Consider the following 14,400-nt stretch of genomic DNA (forward strand, 5'->3'; position numbering starts at 1 on the left):
TCTTGAAAGCCCAAACAGTTGCACGCCTTCCATACACTGTACGATTATCGTACGATCGCGGGATTACCCGCGATTCTCGTTAGATAATCGTACAGTGTATGGGCACCTTTTCACTACCCTCTCCACAAGGTGACAATGCTGCTGTCCAAGGGTGGCTCCATTGCTTCTCCATAGTGTGGAGACACTGTAAAACATGAAGTATGTTACTGGAATCACCAGGTGAAAATAAAATTAAATAAAGCCTAAAAAAAGAACATTAACGCAGCCAAGATGGGCAGATCGTACAAGCTTTTAATTAGCTTACAACCATCGCAAGACAAAAGTCTTGCGATGGTTGTAAAGTGTATGGCCAGCTTTACTGTAACATGGTGACTGTGAAATCAGTGTCTGGAACAGTGATTCATGTGAGGTCTAAGGCTCCATGATTTGTTAAATATTTATTTTTAAGGTAATGTCAGCAAGTCCATGTGGTAAAGAGATCTGGTTAATTACCTGTGATTTACAAAATGTGTACTGGGGCTGGTTTCACTGGGTACTGTGAATCCACATGATTCGGGTGGGGTGCATCCCCAGTCCCATGGACCATGTTTGATTTTTTCCCCCATTAAAATGTCTGCTGTTTAAGTTCAGCTGCACCTAGCTCTCTTGGTCAGAGTGTATGTGTATCAGCTCAGGGAGCTAAGTTGTAAAGCTGGAGGCTGTTGAACTAAGGCCTGGTTCACACCTGGGCGTTTTACAGCGCGTTCCTACGTGCTGTAAAACGCTCAACATGTGAAAACCAATGATTGTCTATGGGCATGGTTCCCACCTGGAACGCGTTGCAAAACGCTCTACGCCCAAAGAAGTACAGGAGCTTCTTTGGGGCGTTTTGGCGAGCGTTTCCATTGGTATTCCCGAGTGTGGATCGGGGTTAACAAAGTGGTCTTAAGGTCTTACCTTGTCCGCGATCCCCGCTGTGTCATCCGGCGGCTGCCGACTTCCGGGTTCCGTCCCTTGCGAGCGGCCACATCGCAGGGGGGCGGAGCCGGCGGGAACTTTAAAAGTGAAACTTAAAAAAAAAGTTATTTTTTTTTAAAAATAGAGAAAATAAAGGAAAAAAACCCCCCAAAACTCATACCGCCAATGAAACGCGCGTTTCACTGAACGGAAAAACGCGAAAAAAACGCGCTAAAAAAATACGCTCAGGTGTGAACCCAGCGTATTACTGCCAGGGCTAAAAAAGTATTTTTGTGGACTGCTGTCATTATCAAAGGGGAAAATTACCTGGAACAAATTACTAACAAATGTTAAGGATATGGACTAAATAAGGCTCAGATGAGCAAAAGCGTGTTTGCCTTTTATGCATTTACTGGGTGGCTGGGTGCCTGTATATGCTTTCATTCTGCTGGAATAAACAGCTTGTTTTGTTTAAAAACTGGAGGTTTGTTTCTTCTACATTGAGTCTAATTCCAACATTTGGTGCTTGGATGCAGGCAACATCCTTAAAGTGACCTTGTGTTTAAAGAGGCAACTTATCAGCCAGTGCAAATAATTTTTTTCTGTACAGATGTGTGCAAGCCTTACCAACCCACATACAATGATTTGCTGGGAGAGCTTACCCCCAAGGAGGCAGAACAACTGTGGCCCCTGTGGAGTGCTATCTTGTGGTCCCAAAAGTCCAGCCTCCAGAAGCCAAAAGACCACTTTTTAATTTGACATCATGCCTATTGCCAGGGCATTGTGGAACTGTAAGCAGTGAAAAGGTTGGGGAGGCCAATTATAGGGTACACCTGCCAGGTAAAAGAAAGCCCTACCAAATCTATCATATGCATTTAATCAGTGGAATTAAAGCCATGGAAGGAGATAGAATCCCTTACCTATGACAAACAGAGGTCTTACCTATGAAGAGGGCAGCCTGATATATAAAAACACTTGACCTCACCAAAGATTAGTTGCAAGTACTGTTAAAAGACTAGGCTGAGAAAAGTAAAAAATGCCTTTTCTTTCCAGAAGGGCAGTTTTAGTAGATGAAGTAGCTATTTGGTTTCTATGTGTTGCGTGCTTCCTTCCAGAAGATGACAAATCATATTCCTAAGCCCCATCAAAACTATGCACTAAATTATTTAGATTGCGTGGTCATCTTTAACAAAGACTGGAAAAGTCAGTTACCCAAGGTGCAGGCTGTCTTTGAGGTCACCTGGGATGCTGGTCTGACTTCAAATCCCAAAAAATCCCAAAAAAGTGTGTGATTGGAATAGAGGAAGCCTGTTATCTGTGGTTTATCTATGGAGGGTGTACTAAAGCTGGTGGTAAATGTGGAAGAACACCCTGTGGTCTTCCTTAGAAGAAAGCTGGTCCCTGGGGAATGTAAATATGCCATTGTTGAGAGAGAGTCTGATTATCCAGCGGGCACTTGAGAGCCTAAAATATTATTTGCTAGGGCAGAAGTTCAGTCTCATTACAGACCATGCTCCAATAAAGTGGATGGCCCACAGTAAAGAGATCAATACAAGAGTCAACCGGTGGTTCCTAGCATTAGAGAATTCAAGTTTGTGGTGCAACATAGACCAGGGAGTCAGTGGAGTAACACTGATGCTCTGTGCAGAGTTCACAGTCTGTTTTCACAAAGTGCTCAAGCCTACAAGCCTGAGAGAGGGGTATGTAAATATGTAGTAAAGTTATGTTGTAAAGTTAAAGTTATGTTGTCTGGAAAAGTGTATAATAGGAAGTATGTGGCTCCACAGTTTCTTAGCTATTCACTTCCTGCGACAGATAAAACAGTAAGCATGTGCATTTCATCTGTGTACTTAAAGTGACATTAAACCCTCAGATTTTTTAACATAAAACAATACTGTAATGTGTGCCTTACTGTCATCCATGGTTGTTTCCCTTCTCTTTGCTGCTCTTCCTTTTAAATCCTCATGTCTCCTCATGCTTGGGGAGAACTTCCCTTTGCAGCTGGGTGCCTCTTCCTGTAGTGCTGGCTCAGGTTGCAAACGTACACACAGACACCATGTAGCAATTCCAGAGACAAGGCAGTCTGCTGCAAAACAGAAGTTCTGCAGAGCATGAGAACAGATACGGATTTAAAAGGAAGAGCAGCAAAGAGAAGGGAAACAACCATGGATTACAGTAAGGCGCACATTACACTATTGTTTTATGTTAAAAAATCTGAGGGTTTAATGTCACTTTAACTGTTTGCCTGGAGTTTTGCTTTAAGGTTGATGCCACAAGTGATCCATTCATTTTTTTCTTAACAGAGAACCACTTCTTATTAGGCTGAAGGTGTACATCGGCTCTGTACAGAAATTAATGGGAATTACTCTTTCCCTTCACAGGGACACGGGGAATAGTGATCACTTTTCAAAAATATTACATGTATTGAAGCATGCAAAAAAGCACTGTTAATTAATATGATTTGTGCGGTTTAAAACATCACTGTTGGAATTATGTTTTTTGCATTCATAAAAATCTGACAGATGTTCTTAAATTATATGCACAGTCATTTTTACACTATATTTATCCTTAATGTTCAACAAATGCTAGTTATGTCTGCATAAAACCTTATGCAGCCAGGTCATACTGGGCATGCTTCTATGGTGAGCCCCTATAGTAGCTGCATGGTCCACAGTGGTTATAGTTAGGGATGAGCTTAGGTTTGGACCGCACCTGGTCTGCACCTTGGCTCCTTCGCACCCGAAGGGAGCTCTTCCTGAACACAGAAGGAAACTCATTCTGTTACGCCCAATCAGCTGTGAGTGGGGAATTCCTCATCCGCAGCTTAACATAAGTAAAGGGGCGGGTTGGAGTGATGTAATTGGCCTCATATGTTTATATTTGGCAAATTACATTGACCTAAGATGGCTATGTGGCCATATTAGTTAAATAACATCACTGCATCCCACCCCTTTGTTTACATGCAGCTGCAGCCAAGAAATACATGCCCCACAGCTGATTGGGTGGAAGTGCCCATGACACTTCCTTTTTTCTAAATCTGAGGTTCTCACTGGGTTCGATCCGAACTGAGCTCATCCCTAGTTATAGTCACCCTCTTAGGGTGTAGTGTGATGTCACAAGAAAAAGGTGACATACCTATTGCTATTATTTAATAATGTTACTTGATTGGATGGAAACTTTACATTTTTGAGGTATGCAATTTTCCATTGTGATTGTCTGCCTACCATTCTGATCCACTGACAGTAATACCTTCCTAATGACTGACTTGAGAAAAATTCATGCAATTTAGGGTGCTGACCTCACTCTGTCCTCATTGGCTACATACTTGTTATGAGCCTGTAAATCCAAAGGTAATATTTGTAATGCTTTTCACTCAAGATTCACACAGCTTTGACCCAAGATTCACATTTTTCTAATTGTATTCAGTTGGAAAAATGTGTGAAGTCTCTGTGAAAGCATTTATAAATATATCCCTGAATGTATTCAGATACACCATATTATATAAAGTTTAATATGTGCACTACCATTAAGAGTAGATTATGTTTTTCTGAGTGCCCCATAACCTAGTTTTATGACCTGTTGATCCTACCAGTAGATCTATTATATTTCAATTTCCTTTAACAGGTTAGCAATGCTGTTTGCTCTACAGTAAAATCACACAGCAGGCTTGTCACCTTGTGACAAAGCAGTCGACAAACAAAATAAAGCACAAATCAAGCTAAACCCCTGACAGTGTTATATAGATTGTACCAACATCTGCAACGGTCGGTATTGGGGAACAACTTAGTCTTCTTGCAATTGTGAAGAAAAACAAATAAAGAAATAAAAATGAGTTCATATACTGAATTTTGTCATTACGGGTATTAACCTCATAGTGTTATGAGAACACAAGATTTTGCACTGCAAGCTGGTTTTTAATATACTGTCCATTCTACAATGCATCTGAGCGGGGCAGTATTGAAAAGACTTTCCCAGCTGGGCACATGTCCACAACTGTAGCTGCTGGGACCCGCTGTAAGTAAAACAGACAAGGTCCCGATGTATCCAAATAGCTTCTGTAAGCCACAATATCAGCACTGATTGGCAGAAACAGGTGTTTCAGTGTCAGCTCTTGTTAAGATGTAAACAAAAGTTAATTGACTTTGCCACACTTGTACCAGAAACATAATTTTGTTGTCATTATAAATGGGACAAATTGCAGAATAAAATGAACACTTTATATCTATAATAAAACTTCTTGTTTTAAAACTATAATTTGTTCAACAGGAAACAAAAATGTTTTTTGTCTATTTTTTTCTTTCTTTTTGCCTTTAAAAATAGAAATTTAGAAACTAACATCTCCAAAATGAAGCCTTGTTTGTATCCAAAATGCAGTATATGTCCCACTTCTGTATCATAGGTAATAATGTTATTAGCGAATTGATAGGCCCTCAATTGAAATGTAAAAATGCTCCCAGAGCTTTTCTGGTTAATTATGCTTTAATACAATAGAATACATTTTGTTTTTGTAGATATAATATTGACAGGGCAATCACACATGATTTTTACGCTGGACCTACTGCTGCCTTGGTCTGGGAAACATCATGCTGCTGGCTTAGTGCATATATTGACGAGACTCTTCATCACATCATTGATTTGGAAAGTGTATTTATAAAAGGCAGTACTGTATTGTAATTGATTGGAGTTTTGCATTTATTCATTGACCAAAGCAGTGGTAATATGCATATGAAATATATGTAGAAATGCATATTATCTTTAGCATGTGGAACAGTAACCTTTGGGTAGTGATTATGGTATATTGTCTGAGGCTATGGGCTTAAACACTGTCCACAGCAATATTTAAATATTTCCTAATCTAGTTAAAGATTTAGAAAATCTTTTACGGGTCTATTCACTAAGCTGCCGAGGGCAGCCGAGTGAACAACCGACCCCAAGTGAACAATCGACCCCAAGTGAAGTGAGCTCTCGAACACTGTTCGGCTATTCACTTCAGGCTTGTACGGCTGATTTCAGCCGTATATCCGCTTGCTTCGCATGGCTTCGGGTCGGCCGAACATGCTCGGCTGACCCGAAGTGCAGAAAGAGTTCGACTCAGCCGAACCAACATCCGGATCGGCTAAGCCAAACCTCCGGCAGGCTACTCACTGCTGTTCGGCCTATTCTTATAGATGCCAAACAGCAGTGACTGAATAGCCGAATGCTGCTGGGTGGCATTCGGCTTGGCTGTTCTGCTCGGTCCCTCAGAGGGACTGAGCAGAACAGAAAAAAAGTTTTTAAAGTTTTTAAAAAGTAAATAGAAAACAATTGTGCGGAGCTAGCAGTGACAGTTGGCTCTGCCCAACAGTTTTCTATTGTCCGGCGGTTCTGCTGCCGTAAAAAAAGAAAGAAAAAAAATCTCCCGGGCGCTCTGAGAGCCTCCCGCTCCCAGCCGCCCAGGAGAGAAACACTGATTTTTCTTTTTGTTTTCTTTATTCTGACACAGAGCCGTGTCAGAATAGAAAAAAAATGTTTTTTGCCCATTGGAATGCATTGCTAGGTTCCTATTGGCTATTTCAATTTGCAATAGCCAATAGTAAACTAACATTGTACCCGCCCTCTGCTGATGGACCTGATGGAGAACTACAGCAGAGGGCGGGCACAATGCTAGTTTACTATTAGCTATTGCAAATTGAAATAGCCAATAGGAATCTAGCAATGCATTCCAGAGGGCGGGCACAATGCTAGTTTACTATTAGCTATTGCAAATTGAAATAGCCAATAGGAATCTAGCAATGCATTCCAATGGGCATTTTTTTTCCTATTCTGACACAGCTCCGTGTCAGAATAATAAAAAAAAAGAAACAGCAGTGTTTCTCTCCTTGGCGGCCGGGAGCAGGAGACTCCCGGAGCGCCGGGGAGAGTTTGCTGTTTGGAGATCAGTGTCCCTGGTTAGCAGGTAACCAGGGACGCTGATCTCTCTGCAAGTGGCCGGAGCCAGCTGTAAGATAACGGCTGGCTCCACCCAGCTGTCAGAAGCAGGCTGTCAGCCGGCCAATGGCCGGCCGCTCGGCCAGCTTCGGCTTTCAGCGCGGCGCAGCCGAGTCGAGGCATATGCGTTCGGCTCTACTGAGCCGCTCTGCCATGATTGGGAGCTGTACGGGCTAGCCGAAGGATCGGCCGAAGCTACGGCTAGATCCTTTGGCAGCTTCGTGAATAGACCCCTTCGTTTTAAAAGGGGCGAAGGGGGTTCTTTACAGTTAGAGCGGTTAGGGTCTGCAACTCAGCAAATAATGTGGAATTGTTCAAGAAACTTTTGGATGATTTCTTAAGGGACCGCAATATACAGGGGTACAGGTACTCCTAGAATGAGATCCTAATAGGTTGGACTTGATGGACTAATGTCTTTATTCAACCTCAAATACTATGTAACTATGTAACTATGTAACTATGTATACCTCTGTTTCCTAGAACTAGAGCAATACAAGATAGTGAGTACAGACAGGTTTACAATGCTTACAAATATCTAACAGACCAAGAGGTCTGATATTTGTCTGTTATTGCACAACACTTTTTAATAACTAAAACTAACACAAATGTTTTCACTACCTATATGTTTTGGTTTCCATGTTGTGAGAGAAGTGCTGCAAATTCCAGTTTACGTAGCAAAGGTTGCCTTTTGTTTCTGAAAAACTGGCCTAATTAGGGATCATTATGTCACTACTATGGTTATCTTTTACTGAGCAAGCTACTGCATAGAGAGACACCATGTGTTGGCAGCCTTGTGAGTAAAGATGTAATGTTTTCTATAACATACCAAAGTTGGTGGGATGTGGGAAATAGTGCACATGTTACTTTAAAAGCAATAAGGATGGTTGTGGTCACTATATAAAAAAAGGATTAAAGTCCTAATAAATGTAGCTCATCCCTAAAAGTAGACACCCAGGGTATTCAAAAGTGGTCTACTGTAAAACTGACATATCTGTTCCTTTCAACAGTGACTGGAAAATAACTTGCCCTATATTAATTTAATTATTCTTAATATAAAGATACCCTACATTTGTGCTTTACTTAATCAGTGGCCATCTTATAGGGCCTAGAGTTAACAATGCCTATTTTAAATTCTAGGCTGTGTGAAGATATTACACTCTCAGGCTCACTGTGCAGAGACCTTCCAGCTTACAGGACAGCAAATTAAGCACCAGCAGGCAGAGAGTATATGTAGCTAGGGTGGGTTAACTCAAGAAGTTAACTGTTTACTCACACACGTGGTAGCTGCCACCATGTGTTTTAACAAAAACACACACAGATCACAGTATCTGCTTTTGCAATTCTGATCTTTTAACCCTTTCCCTGTCACCGACATATGGCCTACGGCGGAACAAAACTGTTCCCAAACCGCCAAGTGATTACGCCATACGTGGGTGGCATTTACCGTTCTGCTATAAGCTCATTTACAGTTTTGCATTCCTTCGTTTTTTTACCTTTTTGCAAAAAGGCACAATTTGCAAATATTTGTTATTTATTAACTCAATACAGTTTTATCTTTTAGATTTAGTTGGAAAACATTTTTTTTGTGCACTGATACTGATTTTAGTGTGCTTTATCTATTGAATTGTATATTTGTATCGGTTTAATATTAATTTGAGAAACATTTGTGCAATTACCGCAGGGCCTACAAATTTAGTAGCACCATATTTTTATTCTACCAGGCCTGTGCTTTCAGAAAATATATGGTTTGGGGGGTCTTTTAGAAATGCTAGCAACGCAGCAGTTGAAAATCAAATCAATGGGAAAAATTGCAAAAATGGTGTGGCTAGCTGAGGTGCATAGCGTTCCAGAGGGCTTGGCAGCGAAAGGGTTAAAGAAATGTTTGTATCAAAAATTTAATTAAGTTTCAAAGAGGCATTAGGTTATTTGATTTTTGGTTAGAACACTCAGAGATTGAGCATAGTAATTATAAAATATATTTTAATGAAAAGAAAACAAAGAAAGAAAATATGTTTTAAAATAGAAAAGAGCAAATGCATAATAAACAGGTTTAAAGTTCAGCTTGCCTTGGTCATGTGTAAAGTAGTCCAATCCCATAAGAGTCACCAACTCAACTGAATAACCTGTTTTAATGTAAACAAGTGCTTCTGAGCTTACCTGAAGAGGAATTTTGCAGACATAACACAACTAATAAAAGGGCCTTAGGTGTGTGATGAACGGGTGTTGAAGTGTTTTATGATCCAGCATCATAAAACACTTCATGTTTCATGACACTTTGGGGTCTATTCACAAAGCTGCCGAGGGCAGCCGAGTGAATGACCGATCAGAAGTGAAGTGAGCCGAACACCGTTCGGCTATTCACTTCAGGCTGGTACGGCTGTTTTAAGTCGTATATCTGCTGAAATCAGCCGTACATCGGCTTGCTTCGTGTGGCTTCGGATCAGCCGAACATGCTCAGCATGTTCGGCTGACCTGAAGTGCAGAAGGAGTTCGCCTCAGCCGATCCAACATCTGGCTTCACACTGCTGTTCGGGCTATTCTGAAAGATCCCGAACAGCAGTGAGAGAATAGCCGAATGCCCGCTCCCGACCGCCAAGGAGAGAAACCCCGCTGTGTCTTTTTTTCTTCAAGCTTCGTCTTTCAGCACGGCTCAGCGCTCGACTGAGCCGCTCGGCCGTGATCGGGTGTGTTCTCCTGAACCGAAGGGGTCCTGGTGCCGAAGCTAGCCGAAGGATCGGCCGAAGCTACGGCCAGATCCTTCGGCAGCTTTGTGAATAGACCCCTTTGTGTTTTTTGACAATCTCTCAATGGCAATTTTTCTAACTATAAATTATTTCCAGATGTCCATGTTTTATAGCCTGACAACCAACATATTATTGCACAGAATGACATATTGATTTGTCAGACACCAAACATGAAATTAATCCTATGTAAGTCTTCCTCAGAAGGGGTAATGTGTCTTTTTCAACATTCTGCCCTTCAATATACAGACATTGTTTGGTGTCTACCTAATCATTATCATTTGTGTAACCACTTGCTATGAATGTAATTTCATCATAGCAGGAATTATGGATTATGTGTACAGTTTGGCTCTTGGCAGTTCAATCTCAGGTTTAAAAATCAGACTTTGAATGTATGTTGTTTTAAACTGCTATCCCAGACTATTTATGACAGGCATTTATGACATGACTCCATTCAGAGTTTTAGATCATTCTGGGTGATGAAAGTTTACAACATCCTGCTCTGCTCTAGCTTGATCAATTTTATTGTGATTCATAATGGTTCTGTTTGTATCTTTATCTGAATGTGTCATTTATCTGAAAATTTAATTTGTTTAAGGGTGTTTTAATCTGGTCTGTTGTTTTTTTAGAGTTGTACCCTCTCAACCAGTTTTGTCACCGACTTGCGAATTTTGGAAAAATTAGGGTAGAACTGTGTTAAGTACAACTTTTTGGAATTTCGTCAGATCTGTCCTTCTCTATGGAAGTACGCGGCCATACGCCACCCTACGCTCACCCACCCTGCACGTCCGTACGGGTGCGGGTGTCTGTACTCGTACGCTGACAGGATGGATCCTGTCTGCGTCCGAGCCAGACTAACCGGACCCATGCGGACCCGCACTTGGGGTGAGCGTAGGGCGGCGTATGGCCGCATACTCCCATAGCGAAGGACAGGGGCTGCGTACTAATCACACGCAGGACCTGTCCTTCCCGGGAGCTGCCCGATACGGCCGTGCACGGAGCTGTACGTGCCGGACTTTTCTCATGTGAATGAGGACTTAGTCAAACTATCACAGCACTAAAAAAATGGCCTGGTAATGAATATGTAAATACAAGTTAATGTAAAAAAAAAGGTTAATGAGTATTAATATACATTTTCACACTTTCTACTGCATTTTTGTGATCTTTCCAAAAACACACACTGTACATGTACCTTCCATTTATTTTTCCAAAAGCACACATTTACACTGTAAAATGCCTATATCATGCCACACTGCAGTGCAGAGACATGAACGGGCCTGAATTACTTTGATCAAAATTCTGTGTTCAGGTTTTATAGCAGTAGATGATGATGCTGTACCATAGGAAACTGCTTAGATGTTAACAGGACCTAATTCACAGTGACGGCTGCAGACATCTAAATTTCTGCCAATTAATTGTTGGCAAGTTTCAGTATTTTAAATCAGTGTGTGAAAGTGTATTGATTTGTTAGTTAAAAAGAAATGCAAAATAACATCTTTTTTTAGACAATTGTGCATGGTTATCTCACACACCATATGCAGATCATGAGTCATTTTTTTATATAAGAAATTTCAGTTACACATATATTGATTCCTAAACTGAACCTGTGTTTTACCCATGAAGGGTAAGGCCCCTTTCACACTCCCCTGCTGATCGGAGCAGTATGGATCTGATTTCACCGCTGTTACATCCATATCCATCCAGTTTTTTTCCTCCATCTTGCGATGGAGGAAAAAACTTAAATGACTGGACTCCTTGTGTCCATTTACATCAGGTAACCCTTGATCTGGCAAGGTTAGGTCCAGCAGAATGGAATACTGTTCCATTTGTTTTTCCAGACCTGGCCAGAGCCGGGGGCAACCGGATGTAAATGAACACTCGTCTGTTTACATCCGGCTGCCCATAGACTTACATTGGGCATCCGATTGAATCTGCCTGAAAAACTGACAGTTGGACCTGATTGGACTGCCCATCTGAAAGGGGACTAAAGCAAAAGGTTTACTTTAATGATTTCCAGCAGCTAGATATTTTTACCTTCCCTATGTTCCCTAACTTTGCAAATCACAAGCTTACCCAGTGTAGGAGACTCTCTCACTGTCCCAATATGACAGTGCTGGGTGCCTAAACGTAGAATACCAAGGGCTGAAGGATAATGAGCCGCACAGTCTCCCATTCCAGAAGTACCAGCTATTTTCTTTGCTCCCGGGAGCTGAATGGAACGGCAAAGGAGGTCATGGAAGGTACTTGCTGCTGGTAAGGCTGACAATAAAGTGAACCTGTTTTTTTGCAATGCATGGGCATAGCACATGATTGCACTAAAATCCTTTCTTACAAGAATATTGTTGACATACGTGTATGTCTGAGCAAAGTAAAATAATAATTAAAAAAACATGTTTAGTACATCTCTCCAATACTTGTACATTTTTACATGTTTTGTCTCTTTAAAATGCTGCAAATATCTGCTGATCCTTTCAGAAGTCCAATGAGCACTTAATGTCCTGTAGTGAGCTAACAACACTGCACTGAAATCTCCACAGAACCCCCCCCCCAGCTGTCATGGAAAACAGGAGAAGCTCTGTAGTGCTAACACGTTTTCTATTCTAGGGTGACAACACTCTCCCTCCACAGATATAGTACAGTCAGTGAGCCTTGTCACCCTAGGTCAGGAAGTATATTGCTGTCAGGATCACCAGGTGAAAATTAAAAAAACTTTAAAAAAAACCAAATGCAGCCGCCACATCTAAGGACTTGTTCCCTGTAACATATAAAATTTGTTCTTGGTTTAAATATACTGTAAAATGTAATCGTTTTTGTTCTCAGTTTCATACATTCTCACCTTGCAAAAGTTGCATGCAATAGCCCCAGACGGTTAAATTGGCCTTGTAGAAAACAAAGATAGCAATTACAGCCTCAGCATTTCTGTAAGGAAAGCTCTCTACAAAACCCATTTTCAGACAGAGACCTTGTACAAACATGGCCAAACCATTAAAAAGTTTGCCTACTTTTTGCTTTATATTAAGGCCACAGGTTTGTCCTGCTAACAAATGTGGAAAATATTGTTCAAAGCCAGTAAAATCTTTATCAAGATAAAGAAAGCATATAACAGCAAGGTCACACAAAAAAGCAAACTATAAACTGAATTTTTCCTATAGCAGGAAACAGGATGCATAATTCTTGCCCTTATGCGAAAATAGCTTTGCGAAAATCACTTTGAATTGTTTAACAATGTATAGTCACAAGTACATAAAATTTGCGAATACATAAAATTCAACTTTTTATACAACGGTTGACTGACCATTGCTCATGCGCACCCAGCCTAACTGTTATCATCAATGAAAAAAGAAGTGTAATCCTCATTATAGAACTTATTTTAGTAGGTTAGTGAGATGCCACTTGTCCATATAAACCAAATATGTCAAGCTGGACTGTATATGGTAGAGATGTTCAGATACCAAGTACTAGACATGTGCACTGCCAAAAAATTTGTTTAGTTTCGTTTCGTTTTAAATTCGGATTTGTGTTATTTCGTTTTTCAGGATTCGGGTGTGAAAGTCAATTCAGATTCGGATTCGGAATTCGGATTCGGACGAAATTCGGTAGCGTTCGTACGAACGTTCGTTTCGTTTTCTGTTTCTTATTCGTTTCTTATTCGTTTCGTTCGTTTGCAGCAAAAGTGACATTTGAGGGGGAAAAAATATTTTTCTCCTTCTCTAATGTCACTTTGCTCCAACGAACGAAACGAATAAGAAACGAATAAGAACAGAAAACGAAACTAACGTTCGTACGAACGCTACCGAATTTCGGAAATGGAAATTCGGGTTCGTTTGCATTCGTTATGTCTGTAATTCGGAATTCGGATGCATCCGAATGTCCGAATTTCCAAAAATTCGTCCGAATTTCGATTCGGAACGAAACAAATCGCACATGTCTTCCAAGTACCATACTCAGTACATGTACAAGTAGGTGTACAGATACTTTTCCAGCTAGACTAGACTAGAGAACAATTAAAAAGTTAGTAGGCAGCTGTCATTGTTAAGGAGCATTCGGGGCTCCTGGGATTTGTGCATTTCTGTTTTAATGTATGATTTCTTTTTTACAAATATACTGTATATTAGGGATGCACCAATACCATTTTTTTCAACTACAAGTACTCACATTTACAAGTACTGATACATTTTTGTTTATTGTCATGTGACAGTTTTTCTAAAACACTACAGACTAATGATTTCAGGACAGTGGTGGAGTGCCAGAGCGAAGTCCCAGCTGCAAACGCTACAGCCCTGGTAGTTCTCGTGAAAATGCCAAGTATCGGCACTGGTATCTGAACACACCTAGTATATGGCCATCCTTCCTGGTAGTTCTCGGCAAAACTGAATAAAGTGACAAAACTACTCTATGGGCCAAAAAGGCTACACATATTTACCTAGTTTTAAAGCTCAGGAGTCAGAAGTGCTTTTCTTGTACCTTGATCAAGACTGACATTTTAGAAGTTGCAATAAAATAATGCAGAAAATCAGTCAGTTTTTTCACATATGTAGAACAAGTTTTGTTTTTTCCTTAGCCACAGTTTAGTCTTTTGCACTTTTTCTTATATATATACCGCGCACTTTTTAAAAAATCTTTATGCATACCTTTTGTTTTTCAGGTGTCTGTCATCTGGTTGGGTGTGCTCATTGATTCTCTTTCTTCAGTGGTGTGTGGGTCTTGAATGAAGTCATTCAACCCAGGAAATAAGTGATGCTGGATCTCAGAGCTA

Source organism: Nanorana parkeri, unplaced genomic scaffold, assembly GCF_000935625.1.
Source record: "Nanorana parkeri isolate BGI_ZX_2015 unplaced genomic scaffold, ASM93562v1 scaffold316, whole genome shotgun sequence".
NCBI classification, from domain to species: Eukaryota; Metazoa; Chordata; class Amphibia; order Anura; family Dicroglossidae; genus Nanorana; species Nanorana parkeri.